The following is a 9,245-nucleotide window of genomic DNA, read 5'->3' as shown; positions in this document are numbered from 1 at the left end:
TGACACCAATATTGGACAGTTTTCTCAAAAGGATCTTATGATCAACCCTGTCAAAGGCCTTGCTGAAATCAAGGTAGATGACATCAGTGTTGGGACCATCTCCCAAGGCTCTCAAAATGTCATCAAAATGATGCAGTAGCTGCGTTGGTGGGGTCTCGGGAATTGGTGGGGTCTCGGGAATTGGTGGGGTCTCGGGAATTGGTGGGGTCTCCGTAATTGGTGGGGTCTCCGGAATTGGGTGGGCACAGGAAGGGGTCTCGTTTGTTACAGGGATGAGGGGCTCACATGGTCAGGGGTTTGGGTTAGTCTCTGGAAGTTGGGTCACAGATGGGGTCTCGGGTGGTCACAAAAGTGGTCTCGGGGGTTCAGGGTTACAGAAGGGGTTCGGGTTAGGGTTAGAGTTAGTCTCGGGAATTGGTGGGGTCTCGGGAATTGGTGGGTCTCCGGAATTGGTTGGGCACAGGAAGGGGTCTCGCTTGTCACAGGGATGAGGGGCTCACATGGTCAGGGGTTTGGGTTAGTTCTAGAAGTGGGGTCACAGATGGGGTCTCGGGTGGTCACAGAAGTGGGTCCTCGGGGGGTTCAGTGTTACAGAAGGTTCGGGTTAGGGGTTAGGGGTAGATTTATAGGGCTCAATTTCATTGAAACTCTTTCTTGCTTCAAATAATTTTGAAAATAATAAAATTTCTGCTTCATTTTTCAGACATCACGAGTGTTTTAAGGAATCCTTGTCGTTATGGTGCCATATGTCAGAATTTCCTAGTTCCTACCGTTGTGCGTGCAAACCAGAATTCGATTACATCGACCCCAGCGCGTACTGGTACTTATTTAATCGTCCCCGGTAGGAACCCTCGGCGGAATTTGAACTCAGAACGTAATAATAAGAATAATAATAATAATAATAATAATAATAATAAATAATAATAAAGACATTGTTACCTTGATAACCTTGTACCAATATGTCTTGTTGAGAACTAATATAACACACGCACACACATATAAACACACGCATGACATACATAAAGACATTCTTTCTTGTTTAATGTGTTTATATGTACATATACATAAGAATATGACCTCACTCGTGAATAGTGAATTGATTTCAATCTTTCTAAATTAGAATTCAATAAAGGAAGCCATATACGAATCAATGTATAATCTATATGACACTCGCACTTGTCGCCAGTATAAATATATAGACTGTTTTTTTATTATATATACATCGACACAATACACACACGTATGAGTATACATTCTGTTTCACTTTTTTGTTTCAGGAACATAAATTTTATTTCATTTTTTCTTTGTTTTTTTGAAATCCATTATGTAATTTTACTCGGATTTATAAAGATATGTCTTATAGTTTTCTTGTTTCTTAGCTATATTTTTTATATTTCTCTCTTCAAATAGTTTCTTTGTTATGTTTATAACAACACACATCTTTTCTATTATTGTTAATATTGTAAGTTGTTGCATTTATTTCTTATTGTTGCGTATTTCGCAGCTATTTTTTTAGGAGTTGATACAACTGAACTGAAATTGATGATGATCTATTGACGCTGTAAAACAAGTCTACCTGATGCTTTTAACGAATGGTTCAAAAATTGCGACCCAGAAACACGGACACACGCAACATTAAGTGCAGCTCTTGAAGAACCCTTAACCCCAACCCCTAACCTTAAACACTAACCCTAACCCTAAACCCTTAACCTTAAACCCTAACCCCAACCTTAACCCTAAACCTAACCCTAAACCCTAATTGTAATCTAATAACATGTAAGGGAAGTAACTCTGGAAAATTTTGTACCTATTTCCCTTTCTAGAGTTACTTCCCTTGAATATTATAACTTAATAATACGTAAAAGTAATTTTATTAGATGTAAGGGATGTAACTCTGGAAGATTTTTTTAATTATTTCCCTTTCTAGAGTTACTCCCCCTTGCATATTATTATTAGTTAAATATGCAAGGTAAGTAACTCTACGAAGGAAGATAACTTTAAAATCTTCCAGAGTTATTTCCCTTACATCTAATTAGATTACTATTAGCTATTGTTAAATTATCATATTCAAGGGGAGTAACTCAAGAAAGGGAGATAACTAAAAATCTTCAAAAGTTACCTCCCTTACATTTAGTTACATGACAACTATCATCATAATGTATTATGGAAGCTAATTAACTCTACAATACAATGTTCAGACGTAACGCATACACTTTTACTCTTTTCCTTGTTTAGTCATTTCACTGTGCCAATGCAGGAGCACAGCCTTTTCTAGAGCAAATCGACACTAAGACTTTTTATCTGCGTCAGTCTAGTATTAATTCTGTTGGTCTTCTTTTCCCCGAACGGATAAGTTAATGGAGTGTAAAAAACACCGGCATGGTTGTCCAGCGGTTTTGGGGACACCGAAACATACACACATATACTATATATAAATATCTATATGTATAATACATGTTCTCTCTCTCTATATATTGCAGAAGACAATACTGCTGTCTTTAGTGCCTCCCAACACAAAATTGCAGACATAACCTTCACTCCCACTGGCATCGTAGCAGCAATAAATGAGGTCAAATACTACTCTGCCGTAGGCCCTGATAGATTCCCCGTTAGTCTCCTGAAGGAATGTAAACACCAACTTGCTGTCCCACTGACCAACCTATGGAGGAATTCATTAGATGCAGGTTACGCGCACGCTCGCGCACACACCCACACAAACACACACACACACACAAAAACACACACACGCACACACACACACACATATATATACATTTCAAAATAGAAAATTGCCCATTAACAGGTAATTTTTACATGCTAGAAATAGCAGCCAAACTTTGCCACGATCCTTCATTTTCTAGCAAATTTTCAGTCCATGAAAAAAAAAACCTTTATCTTGTTAAATATCTTGTAAATATATACAACTACATTATATATACACACACACATACACATATAATATATATTACATACTTGTAATATATATATATATATTATATATATATATATATATAATATTATATACACTAGCAGTATCGCCCGGCGTTGCTCGGGTTGTAAGGGAAATAACTATATAAGCATTTTTAGAGAGTTATAGCCAAAAAATATAGCAAAGAAAAGCATTAAAAATTGAAAAAAATTAAGGTAATTTTTTTTTCAAATTTGACAATCGTAGATATTTTTTAGAGAGTTACTTCCCTTATATAATAACGAAAAATATGCATTAAAATGGAAAATATGATGGTAAATTTTTTTTAAATCGTAGACTCATCGTAGACGCGCGCTAATACCCAGAAGGGCTCGATATGAATCACGACTATAAATACACCCGCTTTTGGTTAAACTACACCGCAAAATGTGGGAGTAGTTACGAATCTAAATCGTAGGAGACAGACACACAACTTCACTCTTATATATAAAGATATAAGCCACGTAGTTATATACACATACTTTGTTATATACACATTCTTAAAAGAAAATGTTATTTTGAACACCACATTTACAAAAGAATAAATATTTTTTTGGTTTTTCTTAACTCTTTCGTTACTATATTTCTGACCAAAATACACCCCTTATGTGTTTCATTAATTTCTAACGTAATCATAATTTAGTCTGATTTCATTAAACAACTATAACTTTTTTATTTATGAATACATTAATCTGATTTTTGGAAGATAATTTAGTGAAATGTTCTCAACCAATTCTATACTTTAATTTTTTGTCACAAAGTGACTCTAATTGCTGGTAGATACAGGTAATTCAACAATATATAAAATTATTAAAATTTTGTTCAAACATCGCTATAGAAAATGGGTTATTAGCTAATATTCAATTGGGTATCAACAAATTTTACGATAGAATTTGTTATTCTGGGTAACTTTCTAATACCCATAATAATATTTATGGCAAAATAGGCCTTAATTTCATTTATCATTGGTTGTGGGAAATAACAAACTACTCGTTTCTTTCGCTTTGTTTAGGTTGAGATCAAATACCACATGCTTTTTTTTTTCAGTCATAGAGTTAGATTTATGAAGGTCTTCAGTAGAAAATCCTTCGAATTCTGACTCGCTGCTTGATATAATGAAATTCGTATCCATTTTTTGTCAGAATTACAAATTTTGAAAACACAATAGGAACAAAATTTCGGAAAAAAATCTCCCATAATTCACGGAATTAAATTAACACTTCGATTTTTGTACAAAACTGTAGTTGAACTGTTTACGAAGTATAATACGTGTTTTCACGAATGTTCTAAAGAGATTTACTCTGATATTCTCATTTAAATATGAATAGGTAATTCGGGCGGCTTGGTCACATTAACCAACATTTTTTCGGGCGGTTTGGGTGCAATTATATATACATATATCTATATATAATATATATAATAATAAAATATATACAGAGTAAAATAAAACCAATTTACTACCTTTTCTGTGGTTATTCGAATCGACCGGCCGTGTGTCTTTGCAAATGTGTTGGAATGATAGTGAGTTGTGATTTGGCGCCTTTTTTTACTAATAACAAACACACACGTGTTTGTATGTTTGTTTGAAACGTTTGTGTTTGCCACTCTCATATATGTATGTGTATGCGTGTGTGTGAGGAATGACACCACACACTCACGCACGCACACATGTACATCAATGCTTTATGAGCGTCATAGAGAGAAACAAATATACATCGCCATCGCCATAGCCATCGCCATCGCCATAGCCATCGCCATAGCATCGCCATCGCCATAGCCATCGCCATCGCCATAGCCATCGCCATCGCATTCTATTTTCTACCTGTCAACACACAGTGAATTAGTTTCAGTTTATTCATTGCACACGTGTGGTGTGCGTTTGCGTGTGCTGTAAACCAGACTAAGAAAAGCATTTGACACACACACCAGAATGTGATTTTTTCTGTAAATTTTGCTTAATTGGAGTTTAAATTTTAAAAACTGGACCTGGCATGACGCGATGCATTGTACTCTTAAAAATGCTAGGTAAATTGTAATTGAAGAAATGCTATATTGTAGATTTGTATAACTCCCAAAGGGAGGCAGATAAAATCTGCCTTTTATAATAAGAGATATACAAGATGAGAAAATGGAGAAATACATCTAAATCAAATATCAATTATCATATAATACTTTATTAAACCCTATATCAATTTGTATATATATATACATATATATATATTTATATATATATATATATATATATATATATATAGGGGGGCAAAGGAAAATGATTGCGTCTCTCATAGCCTCTCCTCTCCAGGTGTAATGATCGCTGCAGAACTTCTACCTGGCTGGCCCTTGTGGAAAGTTCTTGCTTATGGCCTCTCCTGCACTACTGTGTCCACAGCAGCACCTTCACGCGGTACCCCCTGTCCTCACTGAGCCTGCTGTGTGGCGCGACCGGGTGCTTGGCGGTATAACCGGGTGGGCAGACTGGGCTCGTTAGCCTTGGTTGACAGCCAGTCTAGGAGAAGGAAAACTCTGACTCCAAACCCTCGCTCCGCTGCCTTGCGGATGCTCTTGGAGAGGAAAGGCTATGGGAGTAAACCCAGACAGAAAATCCGGAGTGGAGCCCTGAAGGCGGTAGGGTGTCGAATCTCGACCCTTTTCCGGCAACTCCTGCAGCCAACCAGACTCCAACGTACTGCACTGCATTCCTTTGGATTATGTCTGGGGGCCCGAGAGGGAGATTCTGGTGTCTGGGCAGCCCAGTGTCTTCGTTCCTACCGCCCAGGCTTGCGCCATGGAGAAACTACTCCATCGATGGAACAAGCTGAGATGGCAGTTACGAGTTTTAAGCCAGGGTGAATTGGCGTAATCCCGGGCGCTACGGGTCTCTAACGGTGGGAGGATCATTGACGTCCCACTGGTCAGCTACCGCCCCCTTAAGCTGGGCAGCCCCCGGCTAATAATGGTGCTAAGCCACCACAGACTGCCCGCTTCAATGGGTGCTTGGAGCTAGGACAAAATCTGAAAAGCAGACTGAAAACCCTGCACCAGCAAACAAAGGAAAAACAAATACCCAGTCTCCAGTCTTGCGACTGGCCACCTGGAATGTCAGGAACCATGTTCCCTGGCATCATTGACGATCTACGACAGATAACGACAGTAGGAAGACAGCAGTCATCAACACCGAATTGAAAAGGCTGAACATCGACATAGCGGGCGCTGCAAGAGACCAGGCTCGCCGCAGACGGCATGCTACGGGAGAAGGACGACAAACTTCTACTGGCAGGGGAGACCGTCGAGGAGGCCCCCAGCATGGCGTGGGGTTTGCCGTGAGGAACAGCTTGCTCCCCATGGCGATCCCTCCTTTCAAGGCTAGAGCGCATCCTCCTCTTGGCCTTGCAACATCAACGGGGAAGGTAAACATAATTAGTGCTTATGCCCCAACACTCCACTCTCCTCAGAAAATAAAAGACCGGTCTATGAGGAGCTCGGCGCCACCACAACCAGAACCAGGGTCGAGCCCATCTTCCTTTGGTGCGACTTCAACGCAAGGGTGGGATTCGATCATGGGGCATGGCCAGACTGCCTTGGACGCTTTGGCGTGGGGAAGATGAATGAGAATGGCCAGACTGCTGTGGAGCTTTGCTCTTACCGGAAACTCTGCGTTACCAACACATTCTTCACGACTAAGCCACAACACCGGGTCTCATGGAGGCACCCAAGGTCCGGACACTGGCACCAACTGGACATGGTCATCACCCCGAGCCCACCTCGGCAGTGTGCTTCTCACACGCACTACCATGGTGCTGACTGTGATACAGACCACTCTCTGGTGTGCAGTAGGGTCCGATTGGCCCCAAAGAAAATCCGCCGTCCCGTAGGGAAAGCCGCCACGCATCAACACCCGCCAGGACAACCAACCCCTACCTCCGCTCGGAATTCACCAACCGCATGGAGGAGGCCCTTAAAGATCACGCAGCCACGTCCTCGAGGAGAGATGGCAGCTTATTCGCGACACCACGTTGCAGAATAGTCATGTCATCCCTAGGAAAGAGGGAGCGGAGAAATCAAGACTGGTTGAGGCTCACCTGCCTGAGATGGAGCCTGTCATTGCTGCCAAGAGGGAAGCACTGGTCAACTATAAGCGCGACCCATCAGAAAAGAATCTGGCTACTCTAAGAACAGCCAGAAGTGACGCCCAGAGGACGGCCCAGACGTTGCGCCCAACATCTACTGGCAGAACCTATGCCAGAACATCCAGTGCTGTGCTGACATGTGGTAACGTGAAAGGGATGTACGAGGGATGAAGAAAGCATTCAGGCCCACTGTCAGCAAGGTTGCTTTACTGAAGTCCAGGGATGGCGAGGTCATCAAGGACCAAGCGAAGCAGATAGAGAGGTGGGTCGAGGCATTACCAGAACCTCTACTCCACTGAGAATGTGGGTCACCAGGTCTGCCCTCGCCGGCCATTCTGCTCTGCCTGTCATGGAGGAGCTTGACCTGCCTCCAACAAGGAAGAACTGAGCAAAGCATTGACTCACTCGCTCGGGCAAGGCACCAGGGCAAGACGGCATCCCCGCAGAAGTCATCCAGTGCGGGAAGCCACCCTTCTAGGCCATCTCCACGGCTGCTCTGTCAGTGCTGGGAGGAGGGCTCTGTCCCTAAGGATATGCGTGACGCAAACATCATCACACTGTATAAAAACAAAGGGGACAGAAGCGACTGTAATAATTACAAGGGCATATCCCTGCTCAGCACTGTCGGTAAAGGCATTTGCCAGGGTGGTCCTGAAGAGGTTGCAAATGCTGCAGAGCGTGTGTACCCCGAGACTCAGTCTTGCTTTAGGGCAGAGAGTCTACAATCGACATGATCTTCTCACTCAGGCAGCTTCAAGAAAAAGAGTCGAGAACAGAGACAGCCCCTATACGTGGCCTTCATCGACTGGCTAGGCGTTCGACTCAGTCAGCAGGGAGAGGCTGTTTGGCGCTCCTGGGTAGGATATGTTGCCCTCCCAGACTGCTGAAACTCATCACCTCCTTTCACGACGGTATGCAGGGAACAGTGCAGTTTGACGGATTGCCCTCGGAGTCGTTCGCCATCCAGAGTGGAGGTGAAACAGGGTTGCGTTCTGGCGGCCGACGCTCTTCGGAATTTTCTTCTCCCTTGTCCTTCCTGTCCTATGCCCTTCAGAACGTCCCGACGACGGAGTGTTCCTCCACACCAGGCTGATGGTGGGTTGTTCAATCTTGCGCGCCTCAGAGCTAAGACCAAAGTCCGTCAGTGCTGATCAAGAGATCCTCTTTGCTGACGATGCCGCCCTAACATCACACAACCCCGGGTCTCCAGAGGCTGTTCAGCTCCTGGCGGATGCCTGCCAAGAGTTTCGGCCTTACCATCGGCCTGAAAAAGACAGAGATCATGGGCCGGGACGTCGGAGGGGTCCCCAGCATCAGTGTCGGCGACCACAGCTTGCAGGTGGTGAACGAGTTTCACTTACCTGGGATCGACGGTCTCCAGCAGCCTGTCCCTCGAGCCGGAGCTGAACAGACGGATTGGGAGGGCTGCGCTTGCCATGGCTAAGCTCTCCAGGAGAGTGTGGGAAAACAACATGCTCACAATAACCACCAAATCGCAGTTTACCGAGCCTGCGTGCTGGAGCACCCTACTCTACGGCAGCGAGAGCTGACAACATACACCCCGGCAGGAATGCGCCTCAGCGGCTTCACATGCGGTGTCTTCGACGGATCCTTGGCATCTCCTGGAAGGACCCAGTACCAAACGGAGTCATCCTGGAACAGACTAATATGCCAAGCATGCATGCCCTCCTCGTGCAGAGACGACTGCGCTGGCTCGGACACGTCTGCCGCATGCAGAACGGTCGCATGCCTAAGACATCGTACAGCGAACTCACCACGGGATCCCGACCCAAGGGACGTCCACAGCTACGATACAGGGATGTGTGCAAGCGCACCTGAGGACTGCACCATCTGTGTGGACACGTGGGAGGTAACAGCTGCTGACCGCTCTATGCTGGCGTCGGACAGTGAGAAAAGGCGTTTCCATGGCCTGAGGAAAGGGAGAGCACAGCCGTGGTCGGACACGCGGGACAGAGGAGGACAACTGCAGCAACACCCCACACGTAACCCATCGATGTCGTGTGCAGCAACTGTACCAGAGACTGCCACTCTAGAATTGGACTGTTTCAGTCACAGCAGACGCAGCACATCCAAAGTAGGCCCCACACTTGGCGCAACCCATTGTCTATCAATACAGACGGGGAGAAGAG

Source organism: Octopus sinensis, linkage group LG8 (genome assembly GCF_006345805.1).
Source record: "Octopus sinensis linkage group LG8, ASM634580v1, whole genome shotgun sequence".
Taxonomy (NCBI): Eukaryota; Metazoa; Mollusca; class Cephalopoda; order Octopoda; family Octopodidae; genus Octopus; species Octopus sinensis.
Note: the sequence above shows the minus strand (reverse complement) of the source record.